Source organism: Bombina bombina, chromosome 8 (genome assembly GCF_027579735.1).
Source record: "Bombina bombina isolate aBomBom1 chromosome 8, aBomBom1.pri, whole genome shotgun sequence".
In the NCBI taxonomy this organism is placed as follows: Eukaryota; Metazoa; Chordata; class Amphibia; order Anura; family Bombinatoridae; genus Bombina; species Bombina bombina.
This window is the reverse complement of record NC_069506.1, coordinates 1,320,746-1,335,374: the sequence shown is the minus strand read 5'-3', so window position 1 is coordinate 1,335,374 and position 14,629 is coordinate 1,320,746. Positions and strand designations below refer to the sequence as shown.

Here is a 14,629-nt window from a genome sequence, read left to right as displayed (position 1 = left end):
ATCAGCAAACCAAATAAAGAAAGAGGCGTTTCTACGCTGTGTACAAGACCTTTTACTAATGGGGGTGATCCACCCAGTTCCGCGGACGGAACACGGGCAGGGATTCTATTCAAATCTATTTGTGGTTCCCAAGAAAGAGGGAACCTTCAGACCAATCTTGGACTTAAAAATCCTAAACAAATTTCTAAGAGTTCCATCATTCAAAATGGAAACTATTCGAACCATCCTTCCCATGATCCAAGAGGGTCAGTACATGACCACAGTGGATTTAAAGGATGCCTACCTTCACATACCGATTCACAAGGATCATTATCGGTACCTAAGATTTGCTTTCCTAGACAGGCATTACCAGTTTGTAGCTCTTCCCTTCGGATTAGCTACGGCTCCAAGAATCTTTACAAAAGTTCTGGGCTCACTTCTGGCGGTACTAAGACCGTGAGGCATAGCGGTGACTCCGTACCTAGACGACATTCTGATACAAGCGTCAAGTTTTCAAACTGCCAAGTCTCATACAGAGATAGCTCTGGCATTTCTGAGGTCGCATGGGTGGAAGGTGAACGTGGAAAAGAGTTCTCTATTACCACTTACAAGAGTTCCCTTTCTAGGGACTCTTATAGATTCTGTAGAGATAAAAATTTACCTGACAGAGGCCAGGTTATCAAAACTTCTAAATGCTTGCAGAGTCCTTCATTCCATTCCACACCCGTCAGTAGCTCAGTGCATGGAAGTAATCGGCTTAATGGTAGAGGCAATGGACATAGTACCATTTGCACGCCTGCATCTCAGACCGCTGCAATTGTGCATGCTAAGTCAGTGGAACGGGGATTACTCAGATTTGTCCCCCCTACTAAGTCTGGATCAAGAGACCAGAGATTCTCTTCTATGGTGGCTCTCTCGGCCACATCTGTCCAAGGGGATGACCTTTCGCAGGCCAGTTTGGACGATTGTAACAACAGACGCCAGCCTTCTAGGCTGGGGCGCAGTCTGGAACTCCCTGAAAGCTCAGGGATTATGGACTCAGGAGGAGAAACTCCTCCCAATAAATATTCTGGAATTAAGAGCAATATTCAATGCTCTCCTAGCTTGGCCTCAGTTAGCAACTCTGAGGTTCATCAGATTTCAGTCGGACAACATCACGACTGTGGCTTACATCAACCATCAAGGGGGAACCAGAAGTTCCCTAGCGATGTTGGAAGTCTCGAAGATAATTCGCTGGGCAGAGTCTCACTCTTGCCACCTGTCAGCGATTTACATCCCAGGCGTAGAGAACTGGGAGGCAGATTTTCTAAGTCGCCAGACTTTTCATCCGGGGGAGTGGGAACTTCATCCGGAGGTCTTTGCTCAACTGATTCTTCGTTGGGGCAAACCAGATCTGGATCTCATGGCGTCTCGCCAGAACGCCAAGCTTCCTTGTTACGGATCCAAGTCCAGGGACCCGGGAGCGGTGCTGATAGATGCTCTGACAGCCCCTTGGGTCTTCAACATGGCTTATGTGTTTCCACCATTCCCGATGCTTCCTCGTTTGATTGCCAAGATCAAACAGGAGAGAGCTTCGGTGATTCTGATAGCGCCTGCGTGGCCATGCAGGACCTGGTATGCAGACCTAGTGGACATGTCGTCCTGTCCACCGTGGTCTCTGCCTCTGAGACAGGACCTTCTAATTCAGGGTCCTTTCAAACATCCAAATCTAATTTCTCTGAGGCTGACTGCATGGAGATTGAACGCTTGATTCTATCAAAGCGTGGCTTCTCGGAGTCGGTTATTGATACCTTAATACAGGCTAGGAAGCCTGTTACCAGAAAAATTTACCATAAGATATGGCGTAAATATTTATATTGGTGCGAATCCAAGAGTTACTCATGGAGTAAGGTTAGGATTCCTAGGATATTGTCTTTTCTACAAGAGGGTTTAGAAAAGGGCTTATCTGCTAGTTCGTTAAAGGGACAGATTTCTGCTCTGTCTATTCTTCTACACAAACGTCTGGCTGAAGTTCCAGACGTTCAGGCTTTTTGTCAGGCTTTAACTAGGATTAAGCCTGTGTTTAAGACTGTTGCTCCGCCGTGGAGCTTAAACTTAGTTCTTAATGTTCTTCAAGGCGTTCCATTTGAACCCCTTCATTCCATTGATATCAAGCTGTTATCCTGGAAAGTTTTGTTTTTGATGGCTATTTCCTCGGCTCGAAGAGTCTCTGAGTTATCTGCCTTACATTGTGATTCTCCTTATCTGATTTTTCATTCAGACAAGGTAGTTCTGCGTACTAAACCTGGGTTCTTACCTAAGGTAGTTACTAACAGGAATATCAATCAAGAGATTGTTGTTCCATCACTGTGTCCTAACCCTTCTTCAAAGAAGGAACGACTTTTGCATAATTTGGACGTAGTCCGTGCCCTGAAGTTCTATTTGCAGGCAACTAAAGATTTTCGTCAAACTTCTTCCCTGTTTGTCGTTTACTCTGGACAGAGAAGAGGTCAAAAGGCTTCGGCTACCTCTCTCTCTTTTTGGCTTCGTAGCATAATACGTTTAGCCTATGAGACTGCTGGACAGCAGCCCCCTGAAAGAATTACAGCTCATTCCACTAGAGCTGTGGCTTCCACCTGGGCCTTTAAAAATGAGGCCTCTGTTGAACAGATTTGCAAGGCTGCGACTTGGTCTTCGCTTCACACCTTTTCAAAATTTTACAAATTTGACACTTTTGCTTCTTCAGAGGCTGTTTTTGGGAGAAAGGTACTTCAGGCAGTGGTTCCTTCTGTTTAATGTTCCTGCCTTGTCCCTCCCTTCATCCGTGTACTTTAGCTTTGGTATTGGTATTCCATAAGTAATGGATGACCCGTGGACTGACTACACTTAACAAGAGAAAACATAATTTATGCTTACCTGATAAACTTATTTCTCTTGTAGTGTAGTCAGTCCACGGCCCGCCCTGTCTTTAAGGCAGACCTAAATTTTAATTAAACTCCAGTCACCACTGCACCCTATGGTTGCTCCTTTCTCGTCTGCTTTGGTCGAATGACTGAATATGACATGTGAGGGGAGGAGCTATGTAGCAGCTCTGCTGGGTGATCCTCTTGCAGCTTCCTGTTAGGAAGAGATATATATTCCATAAGTAATGGATGACCCGTGGACTGACTACACTACAAGAGAAATAAATTTATCAGGTAAGCATAAATTATGTTTTTTAGTTTGTTTTTAGTTATAGCTATTTTAGGGGGATATCTGTGTGTGCAGGTGACTATTACTGTGCATAATTATTAGGCAACTTAACAAAAAACAAATATATACCCATTTCAATTATTTATTTTTACCAGTGAAACCAATATAACATCTCAACATTCACAAATATACATTTCTGACATTCAAAAACAAAACAAAAACAAATCAGTGACCTATATAGCCACCTTTCTTTGCAAGGACACTCAAAAGCCTGCCATCCATGGATTCGGTCAGTGTTTTGATCTGTTCACCATCAACATTGCGTGCAGCAGCAACCACAGCCTCCCAGACACTGTTTAGAGAGGTGTACTGTTTTCCCTCCTTGTAAATCTCACATTTGATGATGGACCACAGGTTCTCAATGGGGTTCAGATCAGGTGAACAAGGAGGCCATGTCATTAGATTTTCTTCTTTTATACCCTTTCTTGCCAGCCACGCTGTGGAGTACTTGCATGTGATGGAGCATTGTCCTGCATGAAAATCATGTTTTTCTTGAAGGATGCAGACTTCTTCCTGTACCACTGCTTGAAGAAGGTGTCTTCCAGAAACTGGCAGTAGGACTGGGAATGGAGCTTGACTCCATCCTCAACCCGAAAAGGCCCCACAAGCTCATCTTTGATGATACCAGCCCAAACCAGTACTCCACCTCCACCTTGCTGGCGTCTGAGTCGGACTGGAGCTCTCTGCCCTTTACCAATCCAGCCACGGGCCCATCCATCTGGCCCATCAAGACTCACTCTCATTTCATCAGTCCATAAAACCTTAGAAAAATCAGTCTTGAGATATTTCTTGGCCCAGTCATGACGTTTCAGCTTGTGTGTCTTGTTCAGTGGTGGTCGTCTTTCAGCCTTTCTTACCTTGGCCATGTCTCTGAGTATTGCACACCTTGTGCTTTTGGGCACTCCAGTGATGTTGCAGCTCTGAAATATGGCCAAACTGGTGGCAAGTGGCATCTTGGCAGCTGCACGCTTGACTTTTCTCAGTTCATGGGCAGTTATTTTGCGCCTTGGTTTTTCCACACGCTTCTTGCGACCCTGTTGACTATTTTGAATGAAACGCTTGATTGTTCGATGATCACGCTTCAGAAGCTTTGCAATTTTAAGAGTGCTGCATCCCTCTGCAAGATATCTCACTATTTTTGACTTTTCTGAGCCTGTCAAGTCCTTCTTTTGACCCATTTTGCCAAAGGAAAGGAAGTTGCCTAATAATTATGCACACCTGATATAGGGTGTTGATGTCATTAGACCACACCCCTTCTCATTACAGCGATGCACATCACCTAATATGCTTAATTGGTAGTAGGCTTTCGAGCCTATACAGCTTGGAGTAAGACAACATGCATAAAGAGGATGATGTGGTCAAAATACTCATTTGCCTAATAATTCTGCACTCCCTGTGTGTATATATGTGTGTGTGTGTGTGTATATATATATATATATATATATATATATATATATCTCTATAGTGTGTGTATATGGTGTGTGTTTGTATATGGTGTATGTGTGTGTATAGTGTGGGTGTGTGTGTATATATATATATATATATATATCTATAGTGTGTGTATATGGTGTGTGTGTTTGTATATGGTGCATGTGTGTGTATAGTGTGTGTGTGTGTGTGTATATATATATATATATATATATATATATATATCTATAGTGTGTGTATATGGTGTGTGTGTGTGTGTGTTTGTATATGGTGTATGTGTGTGTATAGTGTGGGTGTGTGTGTATATGGTGTATACACAGGCTGTACATGAACCTGTCCTCATGCACACTGAGTAAGGGCAACAAACACAGCAACACCAGCTTCTTAAAGACACTGCAGAAAATATTTCACTAAAAAAAATCTCATTGCAGAAAATGAAAAAAAGTTCTGCCTCTGGGCTGGAAACTAGTTTTATTATTGCCTTCCTAGGAGGAAGGTGAAGAATAAAGGTGTGTCACAATCTGGTGTATGTGTTCAGGAGATGGACCCTCTGGGCAATGGTAGGGCGTTAGAGACACTGACCCTTGACCCGAAAATGAGAATCCTAGATGTGGATAGTTGACATTCAGTGATTCATAATTGCAGAGAATTATTACAGGGTTCAGGAACTGTAAAAACATAATTTATGCTTACCTGATAAATTAATTTCTCTTGTGATGTATCGAGTCCACGGATTCATCCATTACTTGTGGGATATTCTCCTTCCCAACAGGAAGTGGCAAAGAGAGCACCCACAGCAGAGCTGCCTATATAGCTCCCCCCTTAACTCCACCACCCCAGTCATTCGACCGAAGGCTAGGAAGAAAAAGGAGAAACCATAGGGTGCAGTGGTGACTGAAAGTTTCAAAAATAAAAATACAAATGCCTGTCTTAGAAAAAACAGGGCGTGCCGTGGACTCGATACATCACAAGAGAAATTAATTTATCAGGTAAGCATAAATTATGTTTTCTCTTGTAAGATGTATCGAGTCAACGGATTCATCCATTACTTGTGGGATACCAATACCAAAGCTTTAGGACACGGATGAAGGGAGGGACAAGACAGGGACCTTTAAACAGAAGGCACCACTGCTTGAAGAACCTTTCTCCCAAAAATAGCCTCCGAAAAAGCAAAAGTATCAAATTTGGAAAAAGTATGAAGCGAAGACCAAGTCGCCGCCTTACAAATCTGTTCAACAGACGCGTCATTTTTAAAAACCCATGTGGAAGCCACAGCTCTAGTAAAATGAGCAGTAATTCTTTCAGGAGGCTGCTGTCCAGCAGTCTCATAGGCCAAACGGATGATGCTTCTCAGCCAAAAAGAAAGAGAGGTAGCCGTAGCCCTTTGACCTTTCCGTTTACCAGAATAAACAACAAACAATGAAGATGTCTGAAGGAAAACTTTGGTTGCTTATAAGTAAAATTTTAAAGCACAAACCACATCAAGAATGTGCAATAAACGTTCCTTTTTTGATGAAGGATTAGGACACAAAGAAGGAACAACAATCTCTTGATTGATATTCTTAATAGAAACAAAACTTTCCAAGATAAAAGCTTAATATCTATGGAATGCATGGATTCAAAAGGAACCCCTTGAAGAACCTTAAGAACTAAATTTAAGCTCCAAGGCGGAGCAACCGATTTAAATACAAGCTTAATTCTGACCAAAGCCTGACTAAATGCTCGAACGACTGGGACCTCTGCCAGACGTTTGTGTAGTAAAATAGACAAAGCAGAGATTTGTCCCTTTAGAAAACTAGCTGATAATGCCTTCTCCAAACCCTCTTGGAGAAAAGACAAAACTCTAGGAATCCTAACCTTACTCCAAGAGTAACCTTTGTATTCACACCAATAAAGATATTTGCTCCAAATCTTATGATAGATCTTCCTGGTGACAGGCTTTCTAGCCTGAATCAGGGTATCAATGACTGACTCAGATAAACCACGCTTTGCTAAAATCAAGCGTTCAATTTCCAAGCAGTCAGACGCAGAGAAATTAGATTTGGATGCGAGAACAGACCCCGGATTAGAAAGTCCCGCCTCATTGGCAGAGTTCACGGTGGAACCGAGGACATGTCCACTAGGTCTGCATACCAAGTCCTGCGTGGCCTAGCAGGAGCTATCAGGATCACCGAAGCTCTCTCCTGCTTGTTTCTGGCAACCAGACGTGGGAGGAGAGGAAACGGTGGGAATACATAAGCCAGATTGAAAAAACCAAGGCACTGCTAGAACATCTATCAGTACCGCCTTGGGATCCAGGGACCTGGACCCATAACGAGGAAGTTTGGCATTCTGACGGGACGCCATCAGATCCAAATCTGGCGTGCCCCATAGCTGAATTAGCTGGGCAAACACCTCCGGATGAAGTTCCCACTCCCCCGGATGAAAAGTCTGACGACTCAGGAAATCCGCCTCCCAGTTCTCTACTCCTGGTATGTGGATCGCTGATAGATGGCAAGAGTGATCCTCTGCCCATCAAATTATTTTGGTAACTTCCATCATCGTTAGAGAACTCCTTGTTCCTCCCTGATGATTGATATAAGCTACAGTCGTGATGTTGTCCGACTGAAACCTGATGAATTTGGCCGCAGCAAGCTGAGGCCACGCCTGAAGCGTATTGAAAATCGCTCTCAGTTCCAGAATGTTTATCGGAAGAATCGATTCCTCCCGAGACCATAAACCCTGAACTTTCAGGGAGTTCCAGACTGCACCCCAGCCTAACAGGCTGGCATCTGACGTTGAGTGATAGCGTTCCCAGCAACTTCTGCGGACCTGGCGTGACAACCGGAAGTGACGCCGGCTACTTTGCAATGTTCCCCATAGAGAGCCAACGGAGTGCCGTAGCAGTGGCGAAACCAAGCCACCATACAGATACGAAGAGAGGAAGTGAAGCAGGCACTACTCAGGAGGTACCGTAAAAAATAGATCCTTTATTTCAACATGTTTTAAAAGGTAAAAAGCTTGGCGCTGAAAGAAGCGTTCCAGAAAAAAGTGCAAAAAGGTAATGACAAGTACAAGGCAGGGGTAGTGTGACACAAAGAGTCTGACTAGTTTCGAGTCCTTACAGGACTCTTATTCATAGACATGAGAAGGGAGAGGGGAAGCCCACATTTAAAGGAAAGCCTGAAAAAGCAGCTGGTTCCAATCTAAATTAATTAGGTAACCAGGTAATGGTTAACCTCTAAATGTTCGGGCACCTCCTGATCCTAAACAAGAAAGTTAAAAACAAGATAATGAGAATCCCAGTAACATGCTGTTAAATTTAACAGTTGATAATCTCATTTACATATATTTGACACATATTTAACTAGAAGAAAGTGCACATAAACAATCACTGTGTACAATGTATATACAAAGATTGCAATTCTTTTTAGAAATCCTTAATTTTGTAAAATAATAACGTTGCAAACTGTTATCTTAACATTGGATATCATAAATGTGATTTTGAGAAAATATATATATTGTTATCCTAATTTTTGATTTTTTGACTTTTTGACAAAGGATTCTACATCTGGCATCTGACGTTACTATGGGCCACTCTGACCTGTGGAAACACATTCCCTGAGACAACCACCAGAGAAGAGAATCTCTGGTCTCCTGGTCCAGATGCAGTTGAGGAGAAAGATCTGCATAATCCCCATTCCACTGTTTGAGCATGCTTAGCTGCAGTGGTCTGAGATGTAGGCGGGCAAAAGGAACTATGTCCATTGCCGCTACCATGAGACCGATTACCTCCATACACTGAGCCACTGATGGCCGAGGAATGGAATGAAGAGCTCAGCAAGTGGTTAAGATCTTCGATTTTCTGACCCCCGTCAGAAATTTTTTAATTTCCACCGTGTCTATCAGAGTTCCTAGAAGGAAACTTTTGGCCGGAAGGGGAGGAGCTAGCAGCATGCTGAACGCTAGCACCTAGCTCTAAATTGAAGGGCAAGTTACATCTCCCGTCTGCGTTTATCCTTGGCCAGTGAGGTATCACCCTGACCTGGATGCTTCTACAGCAGAGACCGGTATCCCTTATGCAGATTGACTCTGGAGCTGAGTCGCTACGCTAAGGCGTTCTAAAACGGATCTACTCCATTCTGAACACCAGACAAATCCTACTCAACTACAGTCTGAAGTGGAGCTGAGACAGGGCTGCGGTAGCTCAGGGTGGCGATCACGGAGGTGTCCGGGATTGGCGCTCTTTCAACTTACCGCGGCTGGAGAAGCTCCCGCTTAGAAGACCTACAGTCTGTCCCTGCCGTTCCACGACACAGGAAGTGTGCACTCCAGACCCGGAACCGCCAAACAACGACGGATCTGTTTGCTTGACTGAGCGAGGCTCGGAGCTGTGCCGGACTTGGGGGTAGGAGTAACGCTGTCCCTGGCTGGTAAGGCTGTTTATTCCTCCATAATTTGGGATTGACTGTTGTTACCTCACTGCATAATGGAATCTATGATAACTTTGTTCTAATAATTGGTGGCACCTAAGGAAAGGGCAAGGTCCGAGGTCTACCCTAGACTTGTATATTACATGTGGGTCTGATATTGCCCTTATTCAAACATAACTCTGACACCCTATTAAAAGAAGTTGGGGAGAAACTAAGAGACATCTGCATTTGTATTCTGATCAACCTGAGAGACATTATGGGCAACCCAGGACTTTTTTCTTGAACAAATACTAAACTACCTAAAAGCTTGATTAGAGTACTGACAAACATATGGATGTAGTTTTTGCCACTTAGCCCTTACTATGTTACTGTCATATAAATCTGGGTAAAAAGGGCTATAGAATCATAACATTGTCAGCTTGGTCTCCCAAATCACCCAAACCTTACGAGGGGAATTAAACCTAAGTTCACCCCCTAGAGGGGCCATTAAAGTTTACTGTTACCTATACTGGGTCAAAAAAAAACAAAAAACCTCTGTTACCTAAACGTGTGGGAGTCCCCTCTTTTCTGCTTAGTCTGCTTAGATGTATTCTTTTTTCTTCTTTTTTTTTTTTTTTTTTTGTTATCTCAGATAATAAATTTAAAGTTTAAGTAGAAGAGGAAAGATTGAACAAGGGTTAAGTTCACAGAAGGTTAAAGCGAGAGGTTTTAGTTTAAAACTCTAACTTTATTTCCCAGGTGGAAGCCGATAAAGCTATCTGTATTTAGCGGGCTTTTTTTCTTTTTTTTCCCCCGATTCAAAAGTTAACAACCTGAGATCACTGTATCATTGTTTAGGTGGCGTGTGTACGTAAAAAATTTTTTTTTTATTTTTTTTGTGTTTATTCACTTTGTTTGTTGTAGTTTGAATTTAGGCTCAATATATTGCATACAGTGTATTGTTTTTCACTATATATTGTGTTCAAGTCCTATGTGGACTATTTGATACATTTTAATTTTGCTACACGTTCTAAGCTCCAATCCAGCAATATAGAAAGCTGGTCCTCTCACCTTATTTTTTTTTCTTTTTCTTGCTGTGTCTATTTACACAACCTTATTCTGAGGCATCATTTATGGCCTCGCATTAATCACTTTTAACTTGGCTGATCTAAACACAGAATAGCAGTGAACGGACAATTTTCTATCTTTCATAACATTCACCAAGGGGTTTGCACTTCTCACTTTTTCACTCTTTCATTAACTACATGGAAAGATATATCTCACATTCTAGACTTTCATCACCTAACATGCCACCTAAAACAAAGGATAAAAAGCTCAAACCTAATGAGAATAGCCAAGAAATACAGATTCACAATGAATCTGGTGCGAGCATTTCAGATAACACCATTTTAATACAACAGATCTCAGAGCTTATTATGCCACAATTTGAAGCTCTAAAACAAGAAATGGCATCAGTTACTAATGAAATAAAACAATTCTCGTCTCGTATGAATGAGATAGAATCTCGAATTTCAGAGGTTGAAGATAGAACAGTAACACAAAAGCAGAAGAGTAATACACACGAAGATAAACTTTCTCAGCTCCAAGCCAAAATAGAAGAGTTGGAGGATAGGTCCAGACGCAACAACCTAAGGGTTGTTGGGTTGCCAGAAACTCCTGAGTTTCAGGATCTGATAAGTTTTGCAGCTATCCAGCTCCCGAAATTAGTAGGGAGCAACATTGAAAACATAAGAATACCAATAGAGAGAGCGCATAGACTAGGAACACCTAGAAGAAATCCAGATGGACATACAAGACCTAGAGTAGTAATCATTAAATTCCTTAACTTCCAAGACAAATTTCACATTCTCAGACTCTATCGGAAAAATAACAATATTACTATAGGATCAAATAGAATTCTTCTTTTCCAAGACTTCTCAATGGAGACCCAAAACAAGCGAAGGGAAATGGCCCCATTTTGCTCTCAATTAATAAAAGCCAATTTTAAGGCTAGACTTGTATCCCCGGCAAAGGTAATTTTGGATAAAGATGGCGAATCTCACAGCTTTACTAAGCTTGAGGAGATAAAGGCATATTGCCACAGTTTAGGCCTTTAACAACATACACAATAGTTGGCAAAATAGCCTCAAAAACAATCTAAAAAAAAATTTTATTATTTTGTCTATGATACTGGGAACTAAGATAGATAACAAAGTCCCATTTGACTCCCTGAAAAGGATTAAAGAAACACATGATCTGTTGAGAGGGAAAGGTAGAGGAGTGGGATTATGTGGTGAGGGGTCGGGAGGCCCGTTTTTTAGCAGTTATAAATATTTATTTTTTCCCCCTTTTTTTTTTTTTTTTTTTTCCCATGAAGGTTGGATTACCCCATGTTTTAATTTTTCCTTGGTTTGAATGGTTAAGTTAAAATTTCTCTCCTGGAATACTGGTGGGATATCATGCCCAAGTAAAAGGAAACAGATAATTAGACATCTTGGTCTTCAAAAACCAGATGTAGCACTTATACAGGAGACCCATCTTAAACCTAAAGAAGCCGCTAAACTCAAAAGTAAGTGGGTGGGGGAGGTAGTGTTTACCCCATATGATAAAGCTAAAAGAGGACTGGCTATTTTGATTAGCAAGCAGCTGAGCTATAATATAATTACAGTGGATAACGACCTCAATGGGAGATATCAAATTCTTGAGATTGAAATCAATGGTTTCAACTTTGTACTTTGTAATATCTATGGACCAAACCGGATAGATAAAAAATTCTGGGAAGATATTAGTTTGAAACTATTTCTTTACGCAGGGAAAAACTTAGTGGTAGCTGGCGATTTCAATATGGCCTATTCATATGTTCTAGATAGGTCAAGATCCAGGTACGCACCCAGGAAAGCTAGGGAAACAGATATTCTCCAAAAATTTTGTAAGAAATTAGCACTACAAGATGTATGGCGGGCACATAATCCGGACCGCCGGGAATACACATGTGTTTCCCGCGCGTATTGTGGCAAACCTAGCCACTTCTGGACTATAACATAAGAAAGGTTGTCTATAGGCTGTATATTGTGCTATGTAGATGTGACAGACCCTTCTGTCAGCACTGAAAGAGTTAACTGTGTTCAGCTTTAGCCTCAGCTATTGTGCACTGTCATTAATGTTATTGATACACAGTCCATTGTTTAATCAACCTCAGAGAGCAGACCCTAGATGATAAGGAAAGCCAAGTGTGTGTCTGTGTTTAAATTGTTATCAGCTTGAGCAAGGTATTCTATTGTATCATGTAAAAGGGCGTGTTCCCTCCATTCAATGTACAACATTCTTTCAACCCCCCTTCTGGGGGGGGTCAGACCTGCATAAATACTGGGCATATGAGCCTTAATAAAAGTCATTCTGTTTAAACCTGACAACTGGCTGGGTTGTGAACTGCTGATTCCCTATGTAGGACATTGTTCCCTGGTGTTAACCCTTGGTATCCGGTTGGAGGCGTTACAATTGGTGGCAAGCGACGGAATGAACCTTATCGCCCAGAAGAGCAACTACACAAGCCAGTAACCTCAGGAAGAGGGGGATTACTACAATACTGACTAAGATGGAAGGAGTACCAGGGACCGAAGTGAATGGAGATGGATTATTCTAAGCTAAAGAGACAAACGTAAAAGGAACTTCTAGAAGCCAGGGGAAAGATAGGCAGCAGCAAACCCAAGGCTATATTAATTGCTGAGCTGATGGAGGGAGACAGAGCTCGCAGCGCTACGCCTCCAGCAGCCATGGAGGAGACCCTATACCAGAGGGAAATGAGGACCAGGCTGGAATTTTTACCCCAACCTGTACCACGGGATATGCTATCCGTGGTAATGGCAGATGTGCAGGAGTACGTGATGGCACACAGTCCGCGGAATGCATCCTCCCGAGCAGAATCCATTTTGGACGCACTCAGCAACCCAGTAAGACCCAAAATCCCATACCATGCATTTAAAATGTTTTGTGAGGAGAAGGATGAGATTGATGGGTATTTACAGGATTTTGAGAGACTGTGCGAGTTACATGATTTGGAGCAGTCCGTATGGGTGCCGGTGCTAGCAGGCAAGCTAGCCGGTAGGGCAGCGGAAGCGTATCGCGCTGTACCCAGGGAGGACAGCAAGGATTACGCTAAAGTGAAGAGAGCGATCTTGGAAAGATATGCCATTACCTCAGAGGCATACCGGCGCAAGTTTAGAGGCCTGCGCAAGCCAGAAAGAGATTCCCATGCAGAGTGGGCCCACAAGCTGGATCAAGCATCTCAGGGGTGGATACAGGCCAGCCAAGCTACCACCATGGAAGAATTGCGACAACTGATGCTGTTGGAGCAATTCTTTAACGGCTTGTCCCCAGAAGCCCAAGAATGGGTGAGAGATCGAAAACCCCTCACCTTAACCGAAGCAGCCAGATTAGCAGACCAGCATTTTGATGCCAGGAGGCACCATGGACTACAGCCTAACAACGGACGGGCTAATATACAATGCCACACCTGCAAGCAGTGGGGACATATGGCACGTGAGTGCACCCAAAATCGGAGCAGACAAGCTTGGAACCAGGTCAGACAGAACCTGGCCCCAAGGGCGGCTGCTCAACATTACCAAACGGAGCCAGCCGCTCATGAGGTGTTGAGCACCCAAGCCGAGGAACCCCTGGGAATTCTGCATGAGGTGATGTCGGTCCAGGGACTTCGGGATTCGGGAGCTACTTTAACCCTGATAGCTCCCCATTTGGTGCCGGATACAGCACCCACTGGCGGATCCGTGGCAGTACGAGGGGCAGGGGGAGCAGTATACCGATTGCCCACTGCTAGAGTGGAGTACAGACCCCCAGTCACCCCAGCAGCTGCCAGTTACCAACCCCCGGCGCACCGCTATACCACACGGCCTCCGGCCACGAACTACCCTCAGAGAGCCCGGTTCAATTCGCGGGGCTACTCACAACCTATTCGGTGCTTTGGATGTAAGCAACTAGGGCACAAAAGACCAGAGTGTCCCCTAAACGCAGCGAATCAAGCACAGTCCTGGAGAAGACCCGCTGGCGGAATCCCACATAATCCTCAGCCTGTGGCCCGCTACGTAGAGGCGCCAGAATGCTGGGGCAGCCTACATGAAGCAGACCCCGTGCAAGCTGCCCACCGGAATAACCGGCAACGGGTTAAAGTGAATGGGAAGGAGGTCAGTTGTCTACGGGATACTGGTGCTACCATGACCTTGCTTCAAGAGAACTTGGTGCCTGAGAAACAGCACACTGGAGACACTGTGGCTGTGAGGGTAGCAGGGGGCACTGTGTTCCGCCTACCTGTTGCCAGGGTACATTTGGATTGGGGAGTGGGCGCTAGACTTGTGAATGTGGGGGTCAAGAAGGACTTACCTGCTGATGTTCTCCTTGGAAATGACTTGGCCCCCCTTGTTTCTGCCTATGCTCCCATGGATCCCGCTGATGTTAACCCTGTGACTACCCAATCCCAGTCCCTCCGGGAAGAGACGCTTCCATGTTTGGGGTGGGGGCAGTACTGAGCCAAGTTGGAGCAGATGGCGGAGAACACCCCGTAGCTTACTTGAGCCGAAAGTTGTTGC

General features: G+C 43.7%; 1 protein-coding gene across 1 annotated transcript in view; it reads left to right on the top strand.

Annotated features, from left to right (window-relative positions):
* Positions 1 to 14,629, top strand: part of SC5D (sterol-C5-desaturase) — a 98,001-nt gene that overhangs the window by 22,226 nt on the left and 61,146 nt on the right. The gene's annotated exons all lie outside the window — the stretch shown is intronic.